Source organism: Podarcis bocagei (genome assembly GCF_964188305.1).
Source record: "Podarcis bocagei genome assembly, chromosome: 9".
In the NCBI taxonomy this organism is placed as follows: Eukaryota; Metazoa; Chordata; class Lepidosauria; order Squamata; family Lacertidae; genus Podarcis; species Podarcis bocagei.
Window position 1 is genome coordinate 76,354,213 of NC_138134.1, and position 14,076 is coordinate 76,368,288.

General features: G+C 46.7%; 1 long non-coding RNA gene across 1 annotated transcript; it reads left to right on the plus strand.

The window, feature by feature from the left end:
* The first annotated feature begins 6,106 nt into the window (after positions 1 to 6,106).
* Positions 6,107 to 8,795, plus strand: LOC308595373. Its single transcript, XR_014012020.1, has 2 exons — positions 6,107 to 6,352; positions 7,665 to 8,795. It is a non-coding gene; the product is annotated as an uncharacterized lncRNA (long non-coding RNA).
* Positions 8,796 to 14,076: the final 5,281 nt, after the last annotated feature.

Genomic DNA, 14,076 nt, shown 5'->3' on the forward strand with positions numbered 1-14,076 from the left:
GGATGAGACCCTATCTGCCCGCAGACTGTCTCGCCAGAGTGGTACATGCTCTGGTTATCTCTCGCTTGGACTATGGCAATGCGCTCTACATGGGGCTACCTTTGAAGGTGACCCGGAAACTACAACTAATCCAGAATGTGGCAGCTAGACTGGTGACTGGGAGCAGCCGCCGAGAACACATAACACCGGGCCTGAAAGACTTACATTGGCTCCCAGTACGTTTCTGAGCACAGTTCAATGTGTTGGTGCTGACCTTTAAAGCCCGAAATGGCCTTGGTCCTGTATACCTGAAGGAGCATCTCCACCCCCATCATTCTGCCCGGACACTGAGGTCCCCCTCTGAGGGCCTTCTGGCGGTTCCCTCCTTGTGAGAAATGAGGTTACAGGGAACTGGGCAGAGGGACTTCTTGGTAGTGGCACCCATCCTGGAAAACACCCTCCCATCAGATGTCAAGGAAATAAACAACTATTTGACTTTTAGAAGACAACTGAAGGCAGCCCTGTTTAGGGAAGTTTTTAATGTTTGATGTTTTATCGTGTTTTTTAATATTCTGCTGGGAGTACTCAGATGGCCCTGACTTCATACATTATTAAGTTTGGTACTGCATCCCTCATAGCCCCAGATGGTTCAAGCTTAGGTCCTGGTGACCCCAGGATATGACTAATTTTTAAATTATCATCCATTTTGAGACCTGCAAGCTTCTAGTTTCTCTATAATGATTCGGAACTGCCTTGTGTGATTGTTACAGCCTTTTCCCAGATTCAAGTTTTCTTCGGAATAGCGCTTTCATCCATGATCTAACTGCACCTCGTCTGAGAGAAAATAGATGCTTGTTTTTCCTCAAGGATGCACCTCAGTCCTGGAGCTCTGCTATAAAGGCGCTGTGGTCTAAACTGTCGCTCTCCGTATGTGACACAGAAGACGCTGAACCACAACCTGTTGAAATCAATAAGACAGCAATTCCCCAAATAGGTTTTGTTAAGTGGATGTGCAGTCCGTTTCGTCCACAAATATCAAGGCCATAATCCTTTCTTTCGTTAACAAAACAAAAATGAGATACGAAATGTTTTCATACATGGGGTCGGATCACCGTTACTCTGTTTTGCTCTCTCATTCCTGGACTGAAAAGATAAATAAATGTGGTGCCATGGGTTGAAAACTGGTTTAAAGGTTGGGGAGGATTCCCCACCTAATGCCAGGAAAATGCAATTTAATAGTGAAAAGTGACTGGAAATGTTCATCGCAACCCACTCTCGCTCTCATGCTCACAAAGGTCATTTGGATTGAATTTTAGCAGTGCGTAATAACCTAAATAGTTGGGCCATATAACTCACTACGCAGAATTTCCTGGGAAGTCAAGGTCAGTCTGAAGGTGAAATCTGAGGAAAAGTAAGCATTGGACTTCCTGGGTTAGAGGCCAGTAGGGAGAAAGCAGCCTAAAATGACTTTTGTTTTATTTTATTCTACATTATTTTATTCTAGTTATTGTCTTAAGTCCCATGGTTGGCTACAACTATTAAAGCACAATCTTAAAAGCAGTTTAAAGCAACTTACAACCATAAAAATAAGCTGAGCCCAAATATATATATACCTCAAGTGAAGAGGTATGTCTTCAAAATCCTCCGGAAGCTGTATTATGAAGATGCCTGCTCTGTGGGGAGGGAGTTCCACAGCTTGGGGGCCACCACAGATAAGGCCCTGCCCTCCCAGTATGCAAAAAAAGGAAGTGAAGGATGTGGTCTTTCAGATATTTGGGGCCTGAGTCATTCAGGCCTCTAAACATCAATGTGAGGACCTTGATGGGCCCTGAAACAAACTGACTTTGAAAGAGGACAAGAGAAATTCATGGAACAGAAGGCTATCCATGACAAATAGCCACAACAGCATACCGCAACGCCTCAACAGCAAAATCTGGGACACCATCTTCCCTTTTTACTTGCAAGAGTACAGCAGCCATGATATCGTGCAATTTCTCACTGCGATTTCCCCCAAAAAAGCTCTTTTGGGGTATGGCACCCCAAAACAGGTGTTCCAGCCCTGATCCCAGCCCTGAAAAATGTGCTGGGGGGGGGGGAATCGCGGTACAAAATCTCACAAGATCATGACAATCCCAATGGCCGCTATTCTCTTGAGAAGAAAAACGGGATGTTCCATTTTTTCAGGGCTTTTGTGGGGTCAGCAATGGCTCTTCTTTGCCTCTTTTCTCTTTGGAGATCATTCGTAGCCAAGTAAGATTGTCTTCCATGAACACGTTCTTAACAGTGAGTCCATAAGTGACTGCAGAGGCCAATTCTGGACCCACACGTCCTTCCACAGTGGGGACATTGGTTTCCAGGCGGGAGTTGATCACGGTGTGGATTTGCCAAGTGTGTCTTCCTCTTAACACGTTTCTTCCTTGCGTCCTGAGTTTGAATGTCTTCAAAGCCCATGACACCTTTGGTAAAGGCTGTTCTCCAAATGGAGCGCTCGCAGGCAAGTGTTTCCCAATTGTTGGTGTTTATACTACATTTTTTCAGATTTGCCTTGAGACAGTCTTTATATCTCTTTTGTTGACTGCCAGCATTACGCTTTCTATTTTAAAGTTCGGAATAGAGTACAGTGGTACCCCAGGTTACAGACGCTTCAGGTTACAGACTCCGCTAACCCGGAAATAGTGCCTCGGGTTAAGAACTTTGTTTCAGGATGAGAACAGAAATCGTGTGGTGGCAGCAGGAGGCCCCATTAGCTAAAGTGGTACCTCAGGTTAAGAACAGTTTCAGGTTAAGAATGGCCCTCCAGAACGAATTAAGTTCTTAACCCGATGTACCACTGTAGTTGCTTTGGAAGATGATAGTCAGGCATCCGCACAACATGACCAGTCCAACGAAGTTGATGTTGAAGAATTGTTGCTTCAACACTGGTGACCTTTGCTTCTTCCAGTACACTGGTATTAGTTCACCTGTTTTCCCAAGTGATGTGTAATTTTTTTTGGAGACATCGTTGATGGAATCTTTTGAGGAGTTGGAGATGGCATTTATAAGTGGTCCATGTTTCACAAGCATATAGTAAGTAGTAGATAGGTAGCCGTGTTGGTCTGCCATAGTCAAAATAAAAAAAAATTCCTTCCAGTAGCACCTTAAAGACCAACTAAGTTAGTTCTTGGTATGAGCTTTCGTGTGCATGCACACTTCTTCAGATACACATCTGAAGAAGTGTGCATGCACACGAAAGCTCATACCAAGAACTAACTTAGTTGGTCTTTAAGGTGCTACTGGAAAGCATATAGTAAGGTTGGTAGTACAATAGCTTTGTAAAGAAGCCTTTTGGATTTCTTACGTCCACCTGGGCTTGTCTACCTGGAGATGCTCTACCTAGCAGTGCTGGAGTGCCTGGGACCTCCTGCATGCAGCCACTGAGCTGTTGTGATGGCTACAAGCTCTGCACACACCTGCATAGAAACCTGGCTCTGCTCCATCAAAAAGAAACGGAACTTCTAAGATATGCAGGTGAGCTACTGTAACACCCAATTAATGATTATGAGGCGTTTGACTACTTCAATAACAGTGTCTACAAAAGCACTTATTACAGATGGATTCACAGCTGGTGCCCAGGTGTGTGCATTTTGGCAAGAGCAGAAGGGGATCGCCCCCAACATTTCGGCTTAGACGAAATTTGCAACTCTTTCCTAACAGATTTCCTTTTCCATTTATTTTGAAGGGGAGGACTTTCCCGTGTCCCCGGTCTTTGAACACCCCAGCCATGGGTGCACCCATTACTTTGGATGGAGCGAAAGTTCCATGGGGGTGGAATCAAAAGATGCTTAATATCCAGCTGGAAGTGAGGCTCTGGAAACATTTCCAAGCCTTTCCGGGTGGGGCGGGGAGAGAGAAACGGCGATATTTTTACGGCTCCTCTTATGACAGACATTATTCTGCTCAAATGTGGTTACCGGACCATTAGTATTTAAATCAGCTGATAATACGTCGGGAGCTATTCCTGCCAAAACTAACTTTACAGCTGGCCATGGCGACGCAAAGTTCTAATGGGCTGGTTTAAGCCGTTTATGTCAAACAAGCTTTGATTTTTAGCCTGCGGCGGTGATAAAATGCAGACGTACAATTTGGTGAGATTAGCACTTCTCCTCCGGCCACAAAAGGGAGGATTATGAGTTCATGGGAGGCGGGGAAAATGGGTTATGAGGGAGAAATGTATGGAAGTGCATAGAGTTGGTTTTTTTTTTTTTAATGGACTAATGTCCTACAGAGAAAGCCGACAAAGGAACAGAGCCAGGAGGATATTGTTGAATTATTCCGTGGGTCATTTACTCTACAGGTTATCGGTTCCAGAGAAAATGGCTGACTAATTTTAGGCTCATATTATTTGCTGCCGCACTGCCAAACGTTGGGTTCTTGGAGCATGTCAAAGACGAGTCCCAGTCATGCCATGTGTCTTTTTGAGGCTTGTGGGCACCTTTGAATTTCTGGGCAACTGCTGTGGGTGCCACCCTCTCTGGTAACTTATCTCTTCAGCAATGGACGACTGCAGGATGGGATTAGACTCTGCCAGGTGGGATTAGACTTGATGAAGCAAAAAGGCCATGTGTGGACCCTGCTTGCAATGTCTATCTTTTACTTCCAGCACTGGAGACAAGATGTCTCCAAATGCTCAGAAGACCGGGAGAGGAGGGCATGTTTCTCCAGGTCTGCTTATGGGAAACCAGATGTCATAATAGATGGTCATTGGAAGCTGCTATAACATAGTCACATGCACAACTTGGAAAATTCTGTTTTATTACTTGACAAAATGTACCGTATTTCTGGCTCCATAAGACGCACCTGACCATAAGATGCACCTAGTTTTTAGAGGAGGGAAACAAGAAAAAAAATTCTGAATGAAACAGTGTATTATTTTTGTGGTTCATGCTATGGCCACAGAAATGTGATTTGATGGTGAGTTTGGGGTGAGAATCCATGTAGATCCATGCTTTGTAACCACGTTTTTGTGCCATTGCGACCCCACGAAACAGTGGATGTGTGATTTTTTTTAGTGCAGGCCAGGGACATGCTATGTGATCTGATGGTGAATTTGGGGTGACCCAATGCAAAAATCCTGAGGATCCATGGGGTAAGTAAATCCCCATCTTTGAGAGGAACTTCTTCTCATTCAAGTTCAATATTTCGAAAAGGGAACTAATTTCATTTCACGTTTGCCACTTTACAAAATGAGCTAGTTCAGTTCCCCTTCAGTTCAATTCAGGTTCATCCAAATATGAACAAAATATATATCCCCATTTGGAATGTTGCAAGCTGAAAGGTCCAAAGGGCCTTAAGAGTTCCCTTTTATAAGGTGTCAGAAAATGAACTAAAAGTCATTCAAATGTCTATCTCAGTGGTTCCCCAACTCATAGAATCGTAGAGTTGGAAGACAACCGAAGGTCATCTAGTCCAGCCCCCTGCAGTGCAGGAATCTTTTCTGGGGCCACTGCCCCCATGGTCCCATAAACTCATCCCCAATGCCCCCTACTCTATAAAAAGCATTTTTCGAAAAAGCAGTTTGCACGATCCACTACGGAAGAAAATAACAGCACAATAGAATTCAAAACAGTAGCAATTTATTTCACATTTATTCGAAATCCAATGGGAACGATTCAGTTCAGTGAGCCCAACAAAACTGGTGAATTTGATCCAGCGATACCAGCTTTTCAAAGTCGGAGAGTCATTTACACCTCTGGTACCCATGTCAGGGACTGGGAGGCCACTGACGAGGGAAGCGGGGCTGGGGTGTGACCCGAGAGTGGGGAGCAGGGATTTGTGGGGACCTGAAGCAGCCAGGAGGCAAATATCAGAGGCAGGGAAGCTTCAGAGCTGGAGGAGGAGAAGGAAGAAGCAGGTCAATGAAATATACTCAGGGTCCTGTAGTGATTCCATGCTCTTTATTTCAGCTTGTAAAACAGCGATTGAATTGCCCCCCAAACCTCAGGCTTTTATATACATTATTTACACAGAGTCCCGCCTGATTGGCTGATTCTGCTTCCCTCCTGGAGCCTGATTGGTCTTTCCTGCAGGCCAATCAGTTGTTGCATTCTGGGATCCTATCAGCCTAATAGGCTGATTAACTTTTTCCTGGGGCCTGATTGGTCTTTCCCTGCAAGCCAATCAATTGCTGCATTCTACGATCCTACTTGCCTATTGTTCTAGGATCCAAGCTTAGTACATAACAGTCAGGCAAGTGAAGGGCCAGCTGCTTCCCCACCGTCTCCCGCACCACTGCTTCCCAGAACCAGAAGAGAATTCAAGTGGGAAGGGCAAAGGCAACATCCTCTGTCTGCATGGCACAGCCTGTCAGAGGAAGGTTCATAAACTGGTGTTAAAGGTAAAGACAGCATCTTAAAAAGCAGAGACATCACCTTGCCGACAAAGGTCCGTATAGTTAAAGCTATGGTTTTCACAGTAGTGATGTATGGAAGTGAGAGCTGGACCACAAAGAAGGCTGATCGCCGAAGAACTGATGCTTTTGAATCATGGTGCTGGAGGAGACTCTTGAGAGTCCCATGGACTGCAAGAAGATCAAACCGATCCATTCTGAAGGAAATCAGCCCTGAGTGCTCACTGGAAGGACAGATCCTAAAGCTGAGGCTCCAAGACTTTGGCCACCTCATGAGAAGAGAAGACTCCCTGGAAAAGACCCTGATGTTGGGAAAGATGGGCACAAGGAGAAGGGGACGACAGAGGACGAGATGGTTGGACAGTGTTCTCGAAGCTACCAGCATGAGTTTGACCAAACTGCGGGAGGCAGTGGAAGACAGCAGTGCCTGGCATGATCTGGTCCATGGGGTCACGAAGAGTCGGACATGACTAAATGAGTGAACAACAACAACAAAAGGGACCCCTGACTGTTAGATCCAGTCATGGCCGACTCTGCCTTAAAGTGTTCAGGCACACAAGCATGACCCATTTCTGCCACACAGGTGCACATCTGGATTGATGGTGAGTCCTAGCATAGGTAAAGGTAAAGGGACCCCTGACCATTAGGTCCAGTCGTGACCGACCCAGGGGTTGCGGCGCTCATCTCGCTTTACTGGCCAAGGGAGCCGGCGTACAGCTTCCGGGTCATGTGGCCAGCATGACTAAGCCGCTTCTGGAGAACCAGAGCAGCACACGGAAACGCTGTTTACCTTCCCACCGGAGCGGTACCTATTTATCTACTTGCACTTTGACGTGCTTTCTAACTGCTAGGTTGGCAGGAGCAGGGACCGAACAATGGGAACTCACCTCATTGCCAACCTTCTGACCGGCAAGCCCTAGGGTCTGTGGTTTAACCCACAGCGCCACCCGCTTCCTTAAAACTGGTGTTATCTTTGACAGTAAAGAGTTCGTATCTGCCATCTGCGCTCCTTTGGCTGAGAAGCATCCTTGAGAACTCCCTTGCCTCCCTCTTGCTTCTTAGCGCCCCCCGCCTAGGTATTCCCCCCACCAAGGGGTAGCACTGCCTGCTTTGGGAACCACCGCTCTATTCAAAAACAAGCTTAAAACTCCATTTAGTTCCCTCGGCAATTAAGAGAACTGCTTTCAGGTACAGCTCTGAGATTTCCAAATTAATTCAGGGAGCTTTGTTAAGCTAAGCCAGTTCCTTCCAAGCTGCGGTCGCATGGGCGAATGTCTTATTTGTGCCTTTCCTTACACAGGGGAATATCTCCCTGCAGGGAGATGTTCGTTTTCTGCGATGGCATCAGTTGATTCAAAACCAGGACAGACACCATCAGATTCCATCAGAGTGTTTTTCCGAATTTGATGTGAGGTCCTTAAACACTTCCTTTCCCTCCCTTCTGCAAAACTGGGCCAACAGCACCTGACAGCAGGACCATATGCGGGTATTTATGACTCGGTGTTTGGTTGCTATAGCAACAGAAGCCAGATAAATATCTTGTCAGGAAGTGGATGCAAGTGGTGGAAGACTTATGCCTGGACGCCCTCGTCCCATTAGCGGTGGCTTCAGAAATAGCGGTGATTGACAGCCTGGATCACAGACATGTTCCTGGAAACTGACACAGAAAACAGTTTCAGTCCTGTTTGATGACCCCCATGGAGGTTAATGTAATTCAGTTTGGGGCAGCCTCTCAGCTGTTGGTCTTGGACCAGGGGTGTCTAAAGCATCTGAGCATCTGAAACAGTCCGCCGGTCCAGTTTATCCCAATATTTCTGTGTCAGATGGTGGCGACTCCCTGGAGTGTCTTTGGGTTGAGATGTGGGATATTACAGATGTGGGGTTTTGCACCTGGGACCTTGTGAGTGGGAGCAACATGTGATCTACCACTGGGCAACCATGACCTTGGTTTGACACTCTGCCATAAAACAACCTACTGGTTCATCTTACCTCCCTTCGTAGGTTGTTCTGCGGACAAACGGAGCTAGCTGAGCTTGAAGACCTGCAATGACACCGAAGCAAGGACGCTACGTCTTTCAACTCAGGTCTACGGCACGGAGCTGTGGAGTTGGAATGGGTTCCCCAACGGTCATCCAGCCCAACCTCTGCAATCCTGACTTGCTTATTATGCTGTCAGCAGTTAATGGATCCCGGTTTAACCACACTAATGGGTTAGGTTGCCTGAGGCTGTTTGCCACCCTTGGCCACCGCGGGAACATCAGCCTAAGCCCACTCTCACCAGAAGAGAGTGGAGAATGGAAGAACGCAATGGGAAAGAACCAGAGGCAAGATAGCTATCAACTGGAGAACTTCCTTGCAAGCAAGACTCTTTGATCGCTTACATTCAAAGCGAGAGATAAAATGGAAATAAAGCAATGAGTATTTACTCTTCCTTCGCGTTTCCTTTAATGCTGTCTAATTACGGCAGCTGACAACCATCTTCCGTGGCACAATTAGTACTGTGTTCCACTCTGCTCAACTGATTCCTCCCCGGGTTTTGATTTTGGCATGCGTGCCTTCCACGCTTTGGCCCAATGTGCCGCGGCGTACCTTGGGGCTCTCCCCCATCTACCTGGCGTGCGAAACCCAGATTTGTGGACGTGTGGCATGCGGGCATTGCAAGCAGAATTGCACCCACCCCCCCACCCCCGGAGCTGGTTCTGCTGCTCAGAGAGGCCTCGGCTGCCTGCCGCTCGACTTGCGTCGCCTCATCAGCAAGGGCAGCGCGTTGCAGGAAGTGGCATATGCCGCAGCAGATGCTGCCGAATCAATCCCCGGTAATGATGAGAGAATGAAATTACTCATCCGCCATCGCCGCAGCTTGAATGGGCTTGCAGTGTTCCTGGAGAGGTGGCTGGCTGAGAGCGAACTAGAAACAGATTCCATGGACAGAATCACCTTGCTTGTCATTTGGTCCGGATACTGCCCTCTGGAGCATCACCGTCCATTGGACAGCCCTTCAGATAGTTGGAAGATGTCCATCACATCAACTCAGTCTTCTCTTCTCCAAGCGAAACATCCCCAAACCCCTCAACCATTCCTCATAAGGTTTGGTTTCCAGGCCTTTGGTCATCTTGGTTGCCCACCTCTGCACAGTTTCCAGCTTGTCGATATTCTTCTGGATGTTGGACTGAATACTGGGCACAATATTCCAGGTATGGTCCAACAGGGCAGAATAGAGTGGTACTATTCCTTCCCTTGATCTTGACAATCAACTTCTGAAGACTACAATTGCATTAACTTTTTTTTGCTGCTGCGTCACACTGTTGACACATGTCACAGAAGACAGAGGAAGCTTGTTTCTGGGTAGGACCGGAACCAATGGAACCAAATCAGAAGGCAGGATATTTCATCTAAATATTAGGAATAACTTTTGATAGTAAAAGCTGTTTGACAGTGGAGATGACCCAGGAAGCTGGTGGACTCTCTGATCAGAGGTTTCTCAACAGAGGTTGAATGGCGATCCATTGGGGATTCTTCATCTGTGACTCCTATATTGTGTGGAGTCGAACTGGATTATTACCCTGGGGGTCTCCTCCAACTCTGCAATTCTATGATTCTAATTTCTCACCCAATCTGGGTTGTGATTGGCCAGAATTTTGAAAATCAAAGAGGATTATTCTGGGAGGGAGGGAATAGAGTTGTGTGTGAACGAGCTCTCTGTGTGTGCAGAGAAATGGGGGGGGGGGTGTTTCACCCTGTCTCTCCAGTCAGAGGAGAAACCTTCAAGCATCTTCATTTATTTTTCTCCTTCGGGATTTTTCTTTTTTCTGTTGCTGCCACTGCAAGTGAAAAAAAGGGAGAGGAATTAACTCCAGGTGCAGCAAAACACTGTTTATTGTGAACCCAACATGTTTCAAGGAAAAAAATCCTTTACCAAGGTCACATCTTTAAAGAAACAATTCTAACAAACTAGGAATACTGCAGACTCTGGGTGGGGTGGGTGGGCATACAATAAACAATATTTTGTAGCACCTGAAGCTTCTCCCCTACTCCTTATGTTCGTTTCCTGATAGCGTTGCTACCCAACTTCTGTGATTAACACTTTCATTTTTATTTTAAATATTTTATTAACATATAAAACACATACATTTGCATAATACATATACACAACACACTACCTTATTTTCATAGCATAAAACATACCTACATTATATGATACCTACCTATACTATACATGGGACACGGGTGGAAGCCGTCCAGAGTGGCTGGGGAGACCCAGCCAGATGGACGGGGTATAAATAATAAAACATGATGATGATGATGATGATGATGATGATGATGATGATGTGGGTTAAACCACAGAGCCTAGGACTTGCCGATCAGAAGGTTGGCGGTTCAAATCCCCATGATGGGGTGAGCTCCCGTTCCTCGGTCCCTGCTCCTGCCAACCTAGCAGTTCGAAAGCACATCAAAGTGCAAGTAGATAAATAGGTACCGCTCCGGCGGGAAGGTAAACTGCATTTCCATGCGCTGCTCTGGTTCGCCAGAAGCGGCTTAGTCATGCTGGCCACATGACCCAGAAGCTGTATGCCGGCTCCCTTGGCCAATAAAGCGAGATGAGCGCCCCAACCCCAGAGTCGGTCATGACTGGACCTAATGGTCAGGGGTCCCCTTTACCTATACTATACATATCAACATACCTACACACCTACCCCACACAGACACCCGCAAAGTGACTTGACTTCCAGCCGTTCTTGTTACGCTACTTTATTTTTCCAACTAGCTGAAAGGCATTTCATTATTTCTTTAATCTCTTCTTTTGTCTTGACTTTACTCTCCTTTCACTCTCATCATTTTCTGGCTTCACTCAATATCTGTCAGAAATTCTACTTTTTCCACATAGATTTTGATGTATTCCTTAATGCTAGCCCACTCCTTTGATTACCCACTTTCAAATGCCATTGGAAGACGTCACACCACCATTTTATATCCTCCACAGTGCCCAATACCATACCCCACAAGCGTCCTGGAAAACCCAAGGCATCCTGTTTTTTTCTTGCAAGAAAAATGATCACCACGATCTTGTGCGATTTCACACCACACTTCCCTCCTGGAAGAAAATCTTTTTTGGGAGGCCACAATCTCACGTGGCACCCCAAAACATATTTTTTTAATTGCCATGCCTGAAAAATCATTCCATCACAAGAGGAACTGAGGACCACCAACTACCGAAAGCTACTAGCCACAATGGCTATGTTTTCTTACCACTATTCCCAGATGCTGAGAATTGCAAGTGGGGAGAGGGGGTGTTGTCCTCAGGACCTGCTTGGGGGTTTATGGTTAGCCCCTGTAAGAACAGGATACGGTAGGTGGGCCCCCCTTGGCCAGCAAGATCCAGCAGCCAAACCCTCCTTATATCACTCCATGGCAGTCACCCCCAAATAAATTGTAGTGCCCCTTCTGCAAAGCAGCCTTCCTTTAACAGGAGTAAGGGGAAACAGTGGGTCATAGTACCACTCTATTCTGCCTTGGCCAGACCAACCACACCTGGAATGCCGTATCCCATTCTGGGCACCACAGTTTAAGAATCAGAAGAATCCGTAGAAGTTGTAGTACCACTCTATTCTGCCTTGGTCAGATCCTGGAATCCTGTGTCCAGTTCTGGACACCACAGTTTAAGGAGGATATTAACAAGCTGGCAGGTGTGCAGAGGAGGGCAACCAGGATGACCAAGGGTCTAGAAGCCTAGCCTTATGAGGAATGGTTGAAGGAGCTGGGTATGTTTAGCCTGGAGAAGAGGAGACTGACAGGTGGGTATGATAGTCATCTTTAAATATCTGAAGGGCTGTCACATGGGGAAATGGAGCAAGATTATTTTCTCCTGCTCCAGGGGGGAGGACCTGAAGCAGTGGATTCAGATTTCATAGAAGGAGATTCCGACTGAACATTAGGAAGAACTTTCTGATGGTAAGAATGCTGTAGGACCACCTTGAAAGGTTGTGGACTCTCCTTTGTTTGCAGTTTTCAAGCAGAGGTTGGGTGGCCATCTGTCATGGATGCTTTAGCTGAGATACCTGCATTGCGGGGGGTTGGACTAGATGACCCTCGTGGTCCCCTCCAACTTTACAATCACAGTGGTACCTCGGGTTAAGAACTTAATTCATTCTGGATGTCCGTTCTTAACCTGAAACTGTTCTTAACCCGAGGTACCACTTTAGCTAATGGGGCCTCCTGCTGCCGCCGTGCGATTTCTGTTCTCATCCTGAAGCAAAGTTCTTAACTCGAAGTACTATTTCTCATAGAATCATAGAGTTGGAAGAGGCCACAAGGGCCATCGAGTCCAACCCCCTGCCAAGAAGAAACACCCTCAGAGCACTCCTGACATATGGTTGTCAAGCCTCTGCTTATAGACCTCCAAAGAAGGAGACTCCACCACACTCCTTGGCAGCAAATTCCACTGTCGAACAGCTCTTACTGTCAGGAAGTTCTTCCTAATGTTTAGGTGGAATCTTCTTTCTTGTAGTTTGGATCCATTGCACCGTGTCCACTTCTCTGGAGCAGCAGAAAACAACCTTTCTCCCTCCTCTATATGACATCCTTTTATATATTTGAACATGGCTATCATATCACCCCTTAACCTCCTCTTCTCCAGGCTAAACATGCCCAGCTCCCTTAGCCGTTCCTCGTAACCCTTTCTGGGTTAGTGGAGTCTGTAACCTGAAGCATCTGTAACCTGAAGTGTCTGTAACCTGAGGTACCACTGTATTTGATTCTATTGTCCCCACCTCCAGAAAAATGTCTGAACATTTTTGGCCTATCTGTACAATAGAGTCCAGCAAAATTCCAGCCAAACATCCTTTCCGCTTTAGCCTTCTGGGCGGTTAAGTACAATTGAAATTTTAGCTCTGGTCAATGGACTCTGGTGGCACTCGGCTGCCTTGTTCAACATGCGGCTTATGTAAAATTCTGTGCAAAGAGGCCCAAATTCCTTTATGAGCCTTTAATACTGTTGGAGGGGGGCTGTTTCCCCCCTTTCCTTTTATGATCTCTGTGTTATTATGGCGGGCTTCCCGCAGTGCCATCCACCGCCTCCGAGCCAAATTAATCTGTGTTTTTCTTTTCCCAGTGTCATTAGGAAAACGACTTGTAAATATAGTTCCCTATTCTGCATTGTTGAGTGGAGTTTGTTTGGTTTTTCTCCCCCCCCAACACCCCCCCCCGTAGATGTTTGGTTAGGGGTGTTTGCAGAGCCCCATCCTGCAGACTCCAAATAAAAGGACCTCCTCCGAGTGGAGCCTCGGATAATAGCAGTGCATTTACCGTTTGCTTGAGAGAACATTCAGCCTCTGCTTTCTCTTGGCGTCTATTTTGGGAGGTGGAATTAGCGGCATGCAAAAATCTGTCCCTTTGTGTTCCTGCAGAGCTCTGTGCTTCCCTGACCCCTGTTCTGAACAACAGGGGCTAGTGGCATGGGCAGCACCCCTTAACCCATAGCTGTCAACGTTTCCCCTTTTTTAAGGGTAAAAGGTAAAGGTATAGGGACCCTTGACCATTAGGTCCAGTCGTGGCTGACTCTGGGGTTGTGGCGCTCATCTCGCTTTACTGGCCGAGGGAGCCGGCGTACAGCTTCCGGGTCATGTGGCCAGCAGGACTAAGCCGCTTCTGGCGAACCAGAGCAGCGCATTGAAACGCCGTTTACCTTCCCGCCGGAGCGGTACCTATTTATCTAG